Consider the following 17,176-nt stretch of genomic DNA (forward strand, 5'->3'; position numbering starts at 1 on the left):
GCAGGAAATGAAAGGCAGTTGAGGGAACTGAGAATGGTACTTAAGATGGAAAAGTAGAAGCTGGAAACTATTTAAGTTGAGAAGCTGTGATCATTGTGAGGTGGGGAATGAAGAACAATACTCTAGAAGCGGGCAGAAAAAGTACCACCGTGAAATGGGAGTAGAATAGCACCACCTTAATTAGGTTACCGGAATGTCAAATTAAGTTGAAGGAGGAAAGAACGATGAATTGGAAATGTTAGAGAAGACAACTTTGTATAAGGGTGGGCTTGAGGAGCTGCGTAGGATGCAGTATTTCTGTCAAATTGTTCTAAAAGTGATCGAATATCTTCATGAATTGGGGCAGTGCAATGGCAGGAAGTTGGAAGTGATTGTTGAGGTAGCGTCTGTGATGGGCTAATTGATTGGTTGATAATCTTGATACCCATTTGTTTTATCCTTTTTTCGGATTAAGAATCTGTTAGTTGTATAAAAGTTCTTGAAATGAAATGGAAATGTACAATATTTTAAAATAAAAATACCACGTTTCCTTATGGATCAGGCTCCCAAATTTCCCAAGAAATCCATCAAATTTTGATTTACCCGTTCAGAATTTCATGTGCTGAAATGTTCTCCCACACAATAAAAGCAAAGAAATGCAGATCTTACATCAGTCTCAATGCTTCTTGAACTACTTATTTTCACGGGTCCAGAGCTTTTGTTTATTTTCAAGGTTGGCAATATATGTATCGGGTGTGTGTGTGTGCTGCGGGGGTGGGGGTGATGGCATGATAGTTGCAGCATTGTATGGGTGGGGAAAGAGGGAGTGATTGGCTGCGGTCTACAGCAATGCTAATAAGTACTGGAAGCAAAGTCAGCTATCCTTTCTAGCTTCTTTCTGGCTCAGCTTCTGAGTACAAGTTAGGAATGTGCTTTCTTTTGCTGGCCTATACCTACCTTCGTTGACAGCTGGAGATGTTCCAAAAGTCAGAAAAGAAAGTTGGGAATTATGCCTTAAAATTAATTGAGAATTAATAGGTCTTCAGTTGATGTATGGTTCCAATTTGGCTTGAAATGAATGTACGGCAGATTGCACAGCAAAAGCAACCTACATTCTGCAGCGGCCACAATCCCAACACTTACTTCAGTATTGTGCCTGCTGGGCCCACAACATTACTGGACAGATTCTGTGGGACCAGAAGGACAGTACCTCACCTACTGTTCCTATTTCTTATTTTATATGTTTTTAGGAGACAATGGGGACTACGGGCACACCTGGGAAAGAATGAATTAGAGTACAAAGTGTTTTGATTTCAAACAGCACGATTGCAAGTAGGTGGAAAAGTGCATATGGAATTTAGAAGCTGGACAAATGTAAGTAACAGTAACCTGACGGTAATGTGATACATTTCCACTCATATCTGGAACTATCTACTAATAGGATGAAGGTAAAAATCCAATCAAAATAAACTATGTGTTTGTGGGCATCATTGAACTAGACCACTGATTAATTTGTACTAACTTTATAGAAACACTGTTAGATGCTGAATGCCCATATTATCATCTCAGGTGCAGACAGACCAATCCTATTCTTATCTAGCCTGTTCTGTTCCATTATTCAATTGTGAAAAGTCAAGGCCCCATTCTATGGGGGATTTAGAAATTTTAAGAGAGAGGTGAGGCAAATCATTGCAGGTGTAGACTTGGTTTCAAAAGGCTGCATGCTTTCAGGAGAAAGATTACGAGAATAGCTTTTATTAAATATTGTTAATAGCTTGTTTTTATTAAATGTGCACGAATAGTCTCAGAAGTACTTTGTCTAGACACTTAGTTCTTATCAACCAGTAACAAAGCAGCAATATCTTGCCAGCTAATCATATTCAGCATATGATGATGTACCACCAAAGTGTACATGGTTTGCATTTGTCTGATTTAACTCCACAGCCATATTTTACTCATTAATTGGGCCTACAATTTGCAGCCAAAGGGCTAATTTTACCTGTCAACACTGGCGATAAAATGGAATAATAGTGGATCAGCTTTATGTTCGACATCCCGCTGGACCTTCCTTCCCACTGAAGCCAGGGAAGGCGGCCAATTTGTTACCACCTGTTGCCTGCGACCACCATTGAAAGGTGAAAATTAGGCCTCAAGTCTGTTTTCAAGGGACTTCTGGGTGACGGTAATGTGCTGAGCAGACGCACGTCAGGTGGCTCTCCTCCAGAACATAGCCAAATATGCATGAACAAGGACACGAACAATAGGCGGGCAAGTCGGCAGACTCACAAAGGTAACTTTTAAACTTCAAATCTAAGATTAACAGATTACTTAACCTTAACACACTAATTCCCATTAAATAACAATATAATCATACATCTCTCATCCCACTAACACAGGTAGACAAACGCAACACTTGCATTTCCAACAAAATGTTTCTTCTCTTAGGGACATTTGTTCAGAGCGCTTTTCCAAAGCCTGCCTCGGTGGTTATTTTCATGACCTCGCTCGGTTGATTTCCAAAGCCTTCTCCTCTGTAACTTTCAGATCAGCACTTTTTCTCTTTCTCTATAAGCTTCGCCTTTGGATACTATCGGGGGGGATAGCCTATCAGGGGGAAAGAGCAGCAGCCAGAGCAGTGGCACCACGGCTGGCTCTAATGTTCAGCAGGGAGGGTCAAAGCACAGAAGAGTAATAGTCAGAGGAGACTCTATAGTCAGGGGCACAGATAGGCGCTTCTGTGGGCGTGAAAGACACTCCAGGATGGTACGTTGCCTCCTTGGTGCCAGGGTCCAGGATGTCTCCGAATGGGTAGCGGGCATCCTGAAGGGGGAGGGCAAACAGGCAGAGGTCGTTGTACATATTGGTACTAACAACATAGGCAGGAAGGGGCATGAGGTCCTGCAGCAGGAGTTCAGGGAACTAGGCAGAAAGTTAAAAGAAAGGACCTCTAGGGTTGTAATCTTGGGATTACTCCCTGTGCCACGTGCCAGTGAGGCTAGAAATAGGAAGATAGAGCAGCTAAACACTTGGCTAAACAGCTGGTGTAGGAGAGAGAGTTTCCGTTATCTGGACCACTGGGAGCTCTTCCGGGGCAGGTGTGACCTGTGTAATAAGGACGGGTTGCATCTAAACTGGAGAGGCATAAATATCCTGGCCGCAAACTTTGCTAGTGTCACACGGGAGGTTTTAAACTAGTATGGCGGGGGTGGGAACCGGAGCAATAGGTCAGAAGAAGGTGAAAGCACTAAAGGAGAACTAGGGAATAGGGCCAGTATGGCTCTGAGGAAGAGCAGACAGGGAGATGTTGCTGAAAACAGCGGGTCTGGTGGCCTGAAGTGCATATGTTTTAATGCAAGAAGTATAACAGGTAAGGCAGATGAACTTAAGAGCTTGGATTAGTAATTGGAACTATGATGTTATTGCCGTTACAGAGACCTGGTTGAGGGAAGGACAGGATTGGCAGCTAAACGTTCCAGGATTTAGTGTTTCAGGCAGGATAGAGGGGGATGTAAAGGGGTGGCAGAGTTGCGCTACTGGTTAGGGAGAATATCACAGCTGTACGACGGGAGGACACCTCAGAGGGCAGCGAGGCTATATGGGTAGAGATCAGGAATAAGGATGCAATCACAATGTTGGGGGATTACTACAGGCCTTCCAACAGCCAGCGGGAAATAGAGGAACAGATAGGTAGACAGATTTTGGAAACGAGTAAAACAACAGAGTTGTTGTGATGGGAGACTTTAACTTCCCCAATATTGACTGGGACTCACTTAGTGCTAGGGGCTTAGACGGGGCAGAGTTTGTAAGGAGCATCTAGGAGGGCTTCTTAAAACAATATGTAGATAGTCCAATTAGGGAAGGGGCTGTACTGGATCTGGTATTGGGGAATGAGCCCGGCCAGGTGGTAGACGTTTCAGTAGGGGAGCATTTTGGGAACAGTGACCACAATTCAGTAAGTTTTAAAGTATTGGTGGACAAGGATAAGAGTGGTTCTAGGGTGAATGTGCTAAATTGGAGGAAGGCTAATTATAACAATATTAGGCGGAAACTGAAGAACTTCGATTGGGGCGGATGTTTGAGGGTAAATCAACATCTGACATGTGGGAGGCTTTCAAATATCAGTTGAAAGGAATTCAGGACCAGCATGTTCCTGTGCGGAAGAAGGATAAATACAGCAAATTTCGGGAACCTTGGATAACGAGAGATATTGTTGGTCTCGTCAAAAAGAAAAAGGAGGCATTAGTCAGGGCTAGAAGGCTGGGAACAGACGAAGCCTGTGTGGAATATAAGGAAAGTAGGAAGGAACTTAAGCATGGGGTCAGGAGGGCTAGAAGGAGTCACGAAAAGTAATTGGCAAATAGGGTTAAGGAAAATCCCAAGGCTTTTTACACGTACATAAAAAGCAAGATGGTAGCCAGGGAAAGGGTTGGCCCACTGAAGGATAGGCAAGGGAATCTGTGTGGATCCAGAGGAAATGGGAGAGGTACTAATTAAATGAATACTTTGCATCAGGAGAAGGAATTGGTGGATATTGAGTCTGGAGAAGGGTGTGTAGATAGCCTGGGTCACATTGAGATCCAAAAAGACGAGGTATTGGATGTCTTGAAAAATATTTAGGTAGATAAGTCCGCAGGGCCTGATGGGATCTACCCCAGAATACTGAAGGAGGCTAGAGAGAAAATTGCTGAGGCCTTAACGGTCTTTGGATTCTCACTGTCTTCAGGTGATGTCCCAGAGGACTGGAGAATAGCCAATGGTGTTCCTTTGTTTAAGAAGGGTAGCAAGGATAATCCAGGGAACTACAGGCCAGTGAGTCTTACGTCAGTGGTAGAAAAATTACTGGAGAGAATTCTTCGAGACAGGATCTACTCCCATTTGGAAGCAAATGGACGTATTAGTGAGAGGCAGCATGGTTTTGTGAAGGGGAGATCGTGTCTCACTAACTTGATAGAGTTTTTCGAAGAGGTCACAAAGATGATTGATGCAGGTAGGGCAGTGGATGTTGTCTATATGGACTTTAGTAAGGCCTTTGACAAGGTCCCTCATGGTAGACTGGAACAAAAGGTGAAGTCACACGGGATCAGGGGTGAGCTGGCAAGATGGATACAGAACTGGCTAGGTCATAGAAGGCAGAGAGTAGCAATGGAAGGGTGCTTTTCTAATTGGAGGCTGTGATTAGTGGTGTTCCGCAGGGATCAGTGCTGGGACCTTTGCTGTTCATAGTATATATAAATGATTTGGAGGAAAATGTAACTGGTCTGATTAGTAAGTTTGCGGATGACACAAAGGTTGGTGGAATTGCAGATAGCGATGAGGACTGTCAGAGGATACAGCAGGATTTAGAGATGGCAGATGGAGTTTAATCTAGACAAATGTGAGGTAATGCATTTTGGAAGGTCTAATGCAGGTAGGGAATATACAGTGAATGGTAGAACCCTCAAGTGTATTGAAAGTCAGACAGATCTAGGTGTACAGGTCCACAGGTCACTGAAAGGGGCAACACAGGTGGAGAAAGTAGTCAAGAAGGCATACGGCATGCTTGCCTTCATTGGCCAGGGTGTTGAGTACAAGAATTGGCAAGTCATGTTGCAGGTGTATAGAACCTTAGTTAGGCCACACTTGCAGTATAGTGTTCAATTCTGGTCACCACACTACCAGAAGGATGTGGAGGCTTTTGAGAGGGTGCAGAAGAGATTTATCAGGATGTTGCCTGGTATGGAGGGCATTAGCTATGAGGAGCAGTTGAATAAACTTGGTTTGTACATCTACCAGGTGATGCAGGAGGTGGCGGAGGCGTCGGTAGAGGAGCTGAAGGCTAAGTGGGAAGTGGAGCTGGGGGAGCAGATTGAGGAGGGGACATGGGCGGACGCCCTGGAGAGGGTGAACTCCTCCTCTTCATGTGCGAGGCTTAGCCTCATCCAGTTCAAGGTACTGCACAGGGCTCATATGTCCGGGATGAGGATGAGCAGGTTTTTTGGGGGTGAGGACAGGTGCATTAGGTGTTCAGGGAGCCCAGCAAATCATGGCCATATGTTTTGGGCATGCCCGGCACTGGGGGAATTCTGGAAGGGGGTGGCGAGGACGGTGTCGAGGGTGGTAGGGTCCAGGGTCAAGCCAGGCTGGGGACTCGCGATATTTGGGGATGGGGTGGAGCCGGGAGTGCAGGAGGCGAAAGAGGCCGGTGTTTTGGCCTTTGCGTCCCTTGTAGCCCGGCAGAGGATCTTGTTGCAATGGAAAGATGCGAGACCCCCAAGCGTGGAGACCTGGATCAATGACATGGCGGGATTCATTAAGCTGGAGAAGGTCAAATTCGCCCTGAGGGGGTGGGTACAAGGGTTCTTTAGGAGGTGGCAGCCTTTCCTCGACTTTCTGGCTCAACGATAAAGAACTAGGTCAGCAGCAACCCGGGGGGGAGGGGGGGGGGGTGGGTATTGTTTAAGTTAATTTTATTATTGTTCATTTATTTTGTTTATTGGGTTTGGGGGGGGGGGATGGAGGGGTTCGTTATATGCGTTGTTATGGGTGCCGGGGGGTGTTTATTATTGTTATTATTATTATTGCTCTGTTGCTATACATTTTTCAAAAAAATTCAATAAAAATTATTTTTAAAAAAAGAATAAACTTGGTTTGTTCTCACTGGACTGATAGAGTTGAGGGGTGACCTGATAGAGGTCTACAAAATTATGAGGGGCATAGACAGAGTGGATAGTCAGAGGCTTTTTCCCAGGGTAGAGGGGTCAATTACTAGGAGGCATAGGTGTAAGGTGCGAAGGGCAAGGTTTAGAGATGTACGAGGCAAGTTTTTTTTTTTTACACAGAGGGTAGTGGGTGCCTGGAACTCGCTGCCAGAGGAGGTGGTGGAAGCAGGGACGATAGTGACATTTAAGGGGTATCTTGACAAATACATGAATAGGATGGGAATAGAGGGATACAGACCCAGGAAGTGTAGAAGGTTTTAGTTTAGACGGGCAGCATGGTCGGCACAGGCTTAGAGGGCCAAAGGGCCTGTTCCTGTGCTGTACTTTTCTTTGTTCTTTGTTCTTTGGTAATACAGGCACTTAGAATTTCCCAAGTTTCCTTTCAATTACCATCCCACTCCTCTCAAAATGTTCACTACTTTCTTCGGTATGGGGGGGTGTCGGGTAGTAGTGTTGTGGGCCAGGTCTAAGTGAGTCACCTAACATAATCTCAATTGATGCTCCCTAAGCACCTAAACATTTGTTTTTATTCTTTCATGGGATGTAGACATTTTTCGGAAGGCCAACATTTGTTGCCCGTACCCAATAGCTCTTGAGAAGGACATGGTGAGTCACCTACTTGAGCTCTATGTCTGCGCAGCTCTCCATAACAACAAATTACCTAGTGCCACTGCCTTTTCTCAACAGCTCTGTACATTCTTCCTATACAGACATTAATCCTCTTGGATTTCCCAATTGAACATGCCACCATCACACTCTGTGTATTCCAGATCTTAACCACTTGCTGGTTCTTGACCCTTCCATCAATCTGACCAGTTTTCCTCAATCGACTCTGTCCAGACGCCTCATGAATTTGAATACCTCTATCAAATCTCCTCTCAACCTTCTCTTCTCCAAGGAAAACAGTTCTAACTTCTACAATCTATCTATATAACTGAAGCACTTCATCCTTGGAATCATTCCCGTGACTCTTTTCGGTACGCTGTCCAATGCCTTCATATCTTTCCTAAAGTGTAACGCCCAGACTGGATGCAATACTTCAGTTGAAGCTGAACCAGTGTTCTAAACAGGCTTAACATGAATTCCTTGCTTTTGTATTCTATGCCCCTATTAATAAAGCCAAGAATGCGGTATGCCAGTGCTTCCTAAACATTTGACAGCTTTGACAATGAGTCATCCAGACTCGAAATGTTAGCGCTGTTCTCTCTCAACAGATCCTGTCAGTCCTGCTGAGATTGTCCAGCATTTTCTGTTTTTGCTTCCCAAACAATTTCCTGGTAATACTCTGTTTTAATGGCTCAGACTTCATGTGACCCCAGAGTGAAACTTTAGGGGGGTATGAGAGTTGTTCAGTGAGGAGGGCAGAGGGGCGATGTGGGAGAAGGGAGGTAAATGGGCAGCATGGTGTCATAGTGATGAGCACTGCAGCCTCAAGGGCGCCAGGGGCCCAGGTTCAGTCCCGGCCTTGGGTAACTGTGTGTGGAGTTTGCACTTTCTCCCCATGTCTGCATGCGTTTCCTCCCCACAATCCAAAGGTTAGGTGAATTGGCCGTGCTAAAATTGCCCCTCAGTGTGCAGTGAGGTACAGGTTCGGTGGGGTTATGGGGATAGGGCAGGGGAGTGACCCACGGTCGGGTGCTCTTTCAGAGAGTCGACGCAGACTCGATGGGCCAAATGGCCTCCGACTGTTCTGTAGAGATTGTATGATTGTAAAGAAGGAGGGGGAGATTCAGCTGTTGCATGGAGGACGGGAAGGGGAGAAATTTTGTTTCATTTTATTTCTTGATCAGGGAGGGGGTGGGGAAGAGGTGGGCAACATGGGTTAACTGTGAACGAACATCTACCTACTCATAGGCATTTTTTGCAGCAGCAATCAGGCAGCAGAGTTCAGCCATTAGCCCACACCCACCAACAAGAGAAAACAAGTATTTGAAGGGGCGTCAAGCTGTTAGAAATCAGTCTGAGCTCCACGGCCAACATTGCTGCCTCAGAGCTTGCAACTCCAAAATCCCACCTCGCAACCCCAGAGCTTGGAATGTCCTGCTGTATACTTTATTAACCACCCTCGCAGCCTGTCCCACCACATTCAATGAGTCGTGTCCCTCTGCTCATGTACCCTCTACAGAATTGTACCCTTTACTTTATGTAGGTTCTCCACAATCTTCCAACCAAAATGAATGGCTTCACTGCTCTCCGCATTGAATTTCATCGGCTACTTGTCGATTCATTCCACCGACTTGTTTACATCCTTTGAAGTTTTACACTATCCTCCACACATTTCACAATGCTTCCAGGTTTTGAATCATTTGCAAATTTTGAAATGGTGCCCAGTCATAAATATATATCAGGAAGAGCAAGGGTTCCAACACTGACTCTTCACTCTCCACAGCTGCTGCAGACCTGCTGAGTTTATTCAGCATTTAGAACATAGACATAGAACATAGAACAGTACAGCACAGAACAGGCCCTTCGGCCCTCGATGTTGTGCCGAGCAATGATCACCCTACTCAAACCCACGTATCCACCCTATACCCGTAACCCAACAACCCCCCCTTAACCTTACCTTTTTAGGACACTACGGGCAATTTAGAATGGCCAATCCACCTAACCCGCACATCTTTGGACTGTGGGAGGAAACCGGAGCACCTGGAGGAAACCCACGCACACACGGGGAGGACGTGCAGACTCCACACAGACAGTGACCCAGCCAGGAATCGAACCTGGGACCCTGGAGCTGTGAAGCATTTATGCTAACCACCATGCTACCGTGCTGCCATTTTGTTGTTTAATTTCAGATTTCCAGCATCTGCAGTATTTTTCTTTATTCTAATACTCACTCCTGAGGAACCTCCCTCCAGTCTGAAAAACATCCATTAACCACTACTGTTTCCTGCCACTCAACTAATTTCACATCCATGTTGCTACAATTCCTTTATTCCATCAGCTATAACTTTGCTCACGGGTCTCTTGAGCAGTACATTATCAAATGTCTTTTGGAAGTTTATGTACACCGCATCAACAGAATTGCCGTCTTCAACCTTCTCTGTCACATCAAAAAATTTCAGCAAGTTAGTTTAACATGTAAATAAATTCATGCTGGTTTTCCTTGATTATCTCGCATTTGCCAAGGGACAATTAATATTGAATGGAATTATCAATTCTACAAGCTTCCCTGCCATTGAAGTTCAACTGACTGGCTTATAATTGCTGGGCTTATCTTTACACCCATTTTTGAACACCCAGGGTGGGATTCTCCCAGCCCTGGGCCGGGCCGGAGAATTCCCGCGACCGCACACCGCCGCTCCGATGCCGGCAACAGATTCTCTGCAGAGCGGAGAATCGGCGCCATTAGCACCGGCATGGTTGGGGTAGCATCAGTCGCGGGCCGCTCTACGCAGCCCCCCGCTATTCTCCGGCCTGCGCAATGCATCGCGGATCCCGCGGCGCATAGTTCGCACCAGGATCGGCAGCTGGAGCGGCGCAAACCGCTCCAGCGTCTTGCTGGCCCCCTGTAGGGGCCCAAATGAGTCCTGGCAACGACCTGTTCACACCATCGTAAAACGCGACGGAGTTTACGACAGCGGAGACACTCTGCCGCGGGAATAGAGAATCCGTCCCCTTTTTTGAACACCCTGGGCGGGATTCTCTAATTCCGCGCCGGATCAGAGAATCGTCGGGGTGGGAGGGGGAGGGGAGGGGGGAATCCCGCGACACTGCTCCGATGCTGGTCCGCCATTTCTCCGGCAATCGTAGAATCTACTACGGCAATGGTGCCGGGGCGGTCTCCGCAACGGCAGTCAGGGGCTGCTCAACCCCCTCCCCCATGTAAGCCAATCTGATGGCAGATTTCCTTGCCTAAATATACCAGTGAGCGAGATGGGTTTTTATGACAATATCCTACTATTATCAGGTAATACAGTCCTGTTTCCACTGGGGAGAATTTTAAAAATCCCTCTGTCTGTGAGACCTAAAAACCTAAGAGCCTACCTACACATCCTCACAAAGTTGCACAGCATGAAGCAGCAACTTAATTGTCCAAACACCACACAACAATCTACTGATGACAGAAACATTCCTGTCATGGGAAAAACCTAATTTCTGTATCATAATTAAATTGAATAATAAAGTGGGATAAATTGTCCCAGCATTGCTACAAAAAGCTGGTTACATACCCTGACTACTGACGGCGTTGAAGAAGCCAGGTGTAACTTTGATTCTGCTGTGAGGTCATGGGTTTTAGATCCAGTGAGCTTTCAGTGTTAAAAAATTGAGGTAAATTGCCCACAAGAACCAAACCCATTCAAGACAACAAGGTGGAACTTATGTTAGTAAAGTATCAAAATCTCCAATCAAGCTACCTCCAGTCACAGTATATAACAGCATGCAAAAAGGTGACTAAAAGACATTGTCAAATGTACAGCTGTCCCCCTTTACTGAGAGTTTGGCTCGAGATAGAATCAGAGCTTGATGGGAAATGGAATGTCAAGGTTTGTGTAAAATATGTATGTGCCTTGTGAGATGAATTGCTTCTATGTTCGGCTTGGTACGGCCTTATCGCGATCCTGGCTGTGACTGTCTGCAATAACGAGACACAGCTGGGGAATGGGTTACTCCTTCTGAAGATAAAAAATTGCTACGCTATGTAACTATGTGATGCGGAGCTAAGCCGCACATTCGGTAGCTCCCGCTTTTTTCGATCTTTTGGGCTCTTTTAAGGGCCCGTAGCGGTGCTGATTGGGCTTTTCCCCGTGTGGGAACATTCTCTCTACGACTCTCCGCCGGTGGATGGCCTGGACTAGGAGCGGAGCGGTCAAAAAATGGGCTTTGGAGCAGAGAAAAGTGCGAGGCAGAAGAAGCAAGATGGCGGCGGGCGGGGAAGCAGCAGTAGCGTGGCAGCAGTGGGCGCGAGAACAGCAGGAGCTGCTTCAGCACTCCTTTAAGGAGCTGAAGGTAGAGATTCTGGAGCCGTTTAAGGCCTCCCTGGACAAGCTTATGGCGACCCAGACAGCTCAGGGTGCGGAGATCTGAGAGCTTCTGCAAAAGGCCTCGGAGGGCGAAGATGAACTCCCGGGCCTGGCAGTGAAGGCGGAATCGCACGAGGCGCTCCATAAGAAGTGGTCGGCGAGGATGGAGGAGATGGAGAACCGGGCCCGTCGGAAGAACCTGCGGATCCTGGGCCTCCCAGAGGGGTTGGAAGGTTCGGATTTGGGGGCCTATGTGGCCATGATGCTGAACACGCTAATGGGTGCGAGGTCGTTCCAGGGGCCTTTGGAGCTGGAGGGTGCCCATCGGGTGCTGCTGAGGAAACCCAGGCCAAACGAGCCGCCTCGGGCGGTGCTGGTCCGTTTTCACCACTTTGTCGACCGCAAGTGTGTGCTGCGTTGGGCGAAGAAGGAGAGTAGAAAGTGGGAGAATGCGGAGGTCAGGATATACCAGGACTGGAGTGCGGAGGTGGCGAAGAGAAGGGCTGGCTTTAACCGGGCAAAGGCAGTGCTTCACAAGAAGGGGGTCAAGTTTGGCTTGTTACAGCCGGCACGCCTGTGGGTCACGTATAAAGATCGGCAGCTATATTTTGACTCCCCGGAGGAAGCCTGGACTTTTGTTCAGGCAGAGAAGCTGGACTTGAACTGAGGACTGAGGAATGCTGTATACAGCCCGGAGGCTTTGCCCTCCTAGGTATCCTTTCGCTTTATCGGTTCTATTGGATGATCTGTTTTTGCTATTCTGCTTTTTTTTCTCTGCTTGTTTGGGACTGTTATCTGTTTATTTGGGTGTTTTGTCATGTTTGGGGTCTGTATTTTGTTCACTGGTTGAGAGTTTGGGTGGGCTTCGCGGTCCTATTGGGTCATGTGCCCGTCTTTTCCCGCGTTTTGGGTCGGGTGGCAGGGCTTGGGATGGAAGCGCGGGCTTTTCTCCCGCACTGGAGGAGCAGTGGGCGGAGCCGGCACTGGGGAGGTGGTTGTGTTGCACTGGGGGGGGGTGTAATTGGGGTGGCGGGAGCAGCCGGGGTCAGCAGGAGTCGGCTGACTTATGGAAGTACAATGGAAGGGGTTACGCAGCTTGGGGGGAGGGGGGGAGGGGGGCTACTGGGTTGCTGCTGGAATGGCCAAGGCAGAGCTGGAGCATGTAGAGGGGGTCGGGATGGGGGTCTGTTGCTGTGCTGTGGGGAACGGGCTGAGCGGGGGGCGCGGGCACGTGGCGGAAGGGTGATGGCTAGCCGACAGGGGAGGGGGGCAGGCGGTCCCCTGATCCGGCTGATCACCTGGAATGTGAGGGGACTGAATGGGCCGGTCAAACGGGCCCGAACGTTTGCGCACCTATAGGGGCTGAAGGCGGATGTGGCCATGCTCCAGGAGACGCACCTGAAGGTGGCGGATCAGGTTAGATTGAGGAAGGGATGGGTGAGCCAAGTGTTTCATTCGGGGCTGGATGCAGAAAATAGGGGGGGTGGCGATCCTGGTGAGGAAGAGGGTGTCGTTTGAGGCGTCAAATGTGGTGGCAGACAGTGGCGGGAGGTATGTGATGGTGAGTGGCAAGCTGCAAGGGGAGCGGGTGGTGCTGGTTACTATATACGCCCCAAATTAGGACGATGCGGGTTTCATGCGGCGCATGTTGGGCCGGATTCCAGACTTGGAGGCGGGGGGTCTGATAATGGGGGGGGGGATTTCAACACGGTGCTGGATCCGCCACTGGATCGATCCAGTTCCAGGACGGGGAGTAGGCCTGCGGCGGCTAAGGTGTTGAGGTGATTTATCGACCAGATCGGAGGGGTGGATCCTTGGAGGTTTGCGAGGCCGAGGGCCAGGGAATTTTCATATTTCTCCCATGTGCATAAGGCCTATTCCTGGATTGATTTTTTCGTTATGAGTAGGGCGCTGATTGCGAGGGTGGAGGATGTTGAGTATTCGGCTATAGCCATTTCCGACCATGCCCCACACTGGTGGACCTCGGGCTGGGGGAGGAGAGGGACCAGCGCCCGCTTTGGCGCTTGTAGGTGGGGCTGCTGGTGGATGAGGAAGTGGGAGGACGGGTTCGAGGATGCATTGAGAGGTAGCTGGAGGCCAATGACAATGGGGAGGTCCGAGTGGGGACGATCTGGGAGGCGCTGAAGGTGGTGGTTGGGGGGGGTTGATCTCCATTCAAGCCCACAGGGAGAGAAGGGAGAAGAGAGAGAGGGAGAGATTGGTAGGGGAGATGGTGAGGGTGGACAGGAGATACGCGGAGGCCCCGGAGGAGGGATTGCTCAGTGAGCGGTGCAGCCTCCGGGCTGAGTTCGACTTGTTGACCACCAGAAAGGCGGAAGCTCAGTGGAGGAAGGCACAGGGTGCGGTGTATGAATATGGGGAGAAGGCGAGCAGGATGCTGGCACACCACTCCGTAAGCGGGTTGCGGCTAGGGAGATTGGAGTTAAGGATCGGGGAGGAAGTGTGGTGCGAAGGGGGGGTAGACATTAATGGGGTCTTCAGGGACTTTTATGAGAAACTGTATCGGTCCGAACCCCCGGCAGAGGAGGGGGGGATGGGGCGCTTTTTGGACAGGCTGAGATTCCCGAGGGTGGAGGAGGGACAGGTGGAGGGACTGGGGGCGCCGGTTGAGCTGGAGGAGCTGGTCAAAGGGATAGGGAGCATGCAGTCGGGGAAGGCGCCAGGTCCGGATGGGTTCCTGGCTGAATTTTACAGGAAGTATGCAGACCTGTTGGGTCCGCTGTTGGTTAGGACTTTTAACGAGGTAAGGGAAGGGGGGGCTTTGCCCCCGATGATGTCTCGGGCGCTGATCTCCCTGATTCTTAAGCAGGACAAGGATCCCCTGCAGTGTGGGTCATACAGGCCAATCTCACTTTTGAATGTGGACGCCAACTGTTGGCAAAGATCTTGGCCGTGAGGATAGAGGACTGTGTGCCGCAGGTTATCCACGAAGATCAAACGGAGTTTGTGAAGGGGAGGCTCTTGAACGTTATAATGATGCCGGCAACAGAAGGGGAGGCGGAGATTGTGGTGGCGTTGGACGCGGAGAAGGCCTTTGATAGGGTTGAGTGGGGATACTTGTGGGAAGTGTTGGAAAAGTTCGGGTTTGGGAAGGGGTTTGTTAGTTGGGTGAGGCTGTTGTATGAGGCCCCGATGGCGAGCGTGGCCACGAATAGGAGGAGGTCGGAGTTTTTTGGCTATTCCGAGGGACGAGGCAGGGGTGTCCCTTGTCCCCTCTGCTCTTTGCGCTGGCAATTGAACCCCTGACGATGGCGCTGAGGGAGTCGGGGAGTTGGAGGGGGCTGGTCCAGGGTGGGGAGGAGCACCGAGTGTCGCTCTATGCGGATGACCTATTGTTGTATGTGGCGGAACCGGTGGGGGGGAATGCCGGAGGTGATGGGGATTCTCCGGGAATTTGGGGATTTCTCAGGATACAAGCTGAACTTGGGGAAGAGCGAGATGTTTGTGGTACACCCAGGGGACCAGGAGGGGGGGGATTGGTAAGCTCCTACTAAAAAGGGCGGAGAGGAGCTTCAGGTACTTGGGGGTTCAGGTGGCCAGGAGCTGGGGGGCCTTGCATAAGCTTAACCTCACGAGGCTGGTGGAGTAAATGGAGGAGGAGTTTAAGAGGTGGGACATGTTGCCGCTGTCTCTGGCGGGTAGGGTACAGTCAGTCAAAATGACGGTGCTCCCGAGGTTTCTGTTCCAGTTCCAGTGCCTCCCCATCCTTATCCCGAAGGCCTTTTTCAGGCGGTTTAATACGAGCATTACGGGGTTTGTGTGGGCACACAGGACCCCGAGGGTGAGAAGGGTGTTCTTGGAGTGGGGCAGGGACAGGGGGGGCTGGCGCTGCCCAACCTCTGTGGGTACTACTGGGCTGCCAATGCAGCGATGGTGCGTAAATGGGTGATGGAGGGGGAGGGGGCAGCATGGAAGAGAGTGGAGATGGCGTCCTGTGTGGGCACGAGCCTAGAGGTGCTGGTAACGGCGCCGCTGCCGCTCTCTCCAACGAGGTATACCACGAGTCCGGTGGTGGCGGCTACCCTCAAAATTTGGGGGCAATGGAGACGGCACAGGGGGGAGGAGGGGGCCTCGATGGGGACCCTGATACGGGGCAACCACCAGTTTTACCCAGGGAGAATTGATGGCGGGTTTCTGAGTTGGCACAGGGCAGGTATCAGGAGATTGAGGGACCTGTTTGTAGACGGGAAGTTTGCGAGCCTGGGTGCGTTGGAGGGGAAGTTCAGGCTCCCCCGGGGAGCGCTTTCAGGTACATGCAGGTAAGGGCGTTTGTCAGGCGGCAGGTGGCGGAGTTTCCTCTGCTGCCGCCGCGTGGGATCCAGAACAGGGTGCTCTTGGGGGTGTGGGTTGGTGAGGGGAGGATCTCGGCAGCGTACCTGGTGATGCAGGAGATGGATGAGGCCTCGGTCGAGGAGCTGAAGGGTAAATGGGAGGAGGAGCTGGGTGAGGACATAGAGTAGGGGACATGGGCGGAGGCCCTGGGGAGGGTGAACTCCTCCTCTTCTTGTGCGAGGCTTGGCCTCATACAGTTTAAGGTGCTGCATAGGGCTCACATGAAGGGGACAAGGATGAGTCGGTTCTTCGGGAATGAGGACAGGTGTATCAGGTGCTCAGGGAGCCCAGAAAATCATGCCCATATGTTCTGGGCATGCCCAGCGCTGGGGGAATTTTGGAAGGGCGTAGCGAGGACGGTGTCGAAGGTGGTAGGATCCAGGATCAATCCGGGCTGGGGGCTCGCAATCTTTGGGGTTGCAGTGGAGCCGGGAGTGCAGGAGGCGAAAGAGGCCGGTGTTCTGGCCTTTGCGTCCCTAGTAGCCCAGCAGAGGATTCTTCTTCAGTGGAGGGATGCGAGGCCCCAAGCGTGGAGGCCTGGATCAACGATATGGCAGGGTTTCTTAAACTAGAGAAGGTGAAATTTGCCCTAAGGGGATCAGCGCAGGGGTTTTTCAGGAGGCGGTAGCCATTTCTGGATTTCCTGGCAGAACGACAGGAAAAGGCCAGCAGCCATAGTTGCTCTATGCTAATGGCGGGCGCGGATTTATTTCTTTCTCTACGTATACACGGGTGGTGGGGGGGGGGGGGGGGGGGGGTAACTGTTTTTTCTTTTTTCTGTTCTTTGTAAAAAAAAATTACTTTTTGTTGTTATTTTATGAAATTTTGAATAAAATTTTTTTTTTTTTAAACTAATGAATTAACTGTGTGACTATTGAGACAAAGAAGTAAATGTATGAAGGAGGGGTTTGAGGGGTTTTATACAAGTATATAATTAACTGTAACTGAAAGAAAATTGCCTTCACTTGCTGTAACCCACAGTTACACTGGTGCAGGCCCGCGGTGAATAAAAGAACCATTGAAGTCATCTGGTGTTCGACTGATACTTGTATCCGGACTGAAGTTTAGGAACTTTCATTACTACATTTCATATTCATTATGCTCTTCAACTGATTGGGACAATTGTCCACTGACAGATAAAGCCAACAGCAGCCCTTTGATTACCACACAACATATCAAGTA

At 49.5% G+C, this 17,176-nt stretch overlaps 1 protein-coding gene across 6 annotated transcripts in view; it reads right to left on the reverse strand.

Annotated features, from left to right (window-relative positions):
* Positions 1-17,176, reverse strand: part of sgip1a (SH3GL interacting endocytic adaptor 1a) — a 282,072-nt gene that overhangs the window by 177,312 nt on the left and 87,584 nt on the right. The window lies entirely within an intron of this gene.

Source organism: Scyliorhinus canicula, chromosome 4, assembly GCF_902713615.1.
Source record: "Scyliorhinus canicula chromosome 4, sScyCan1.1, whole genome shotgun sequence".
NCBI classification, from domain to species: Eukaryota; Metazoa; Chordata; class Chondrichthyes; order Carcharhiniformes; family Scyliorhinidae; genus Scyliorhinus; species Scyliorhinus canicula.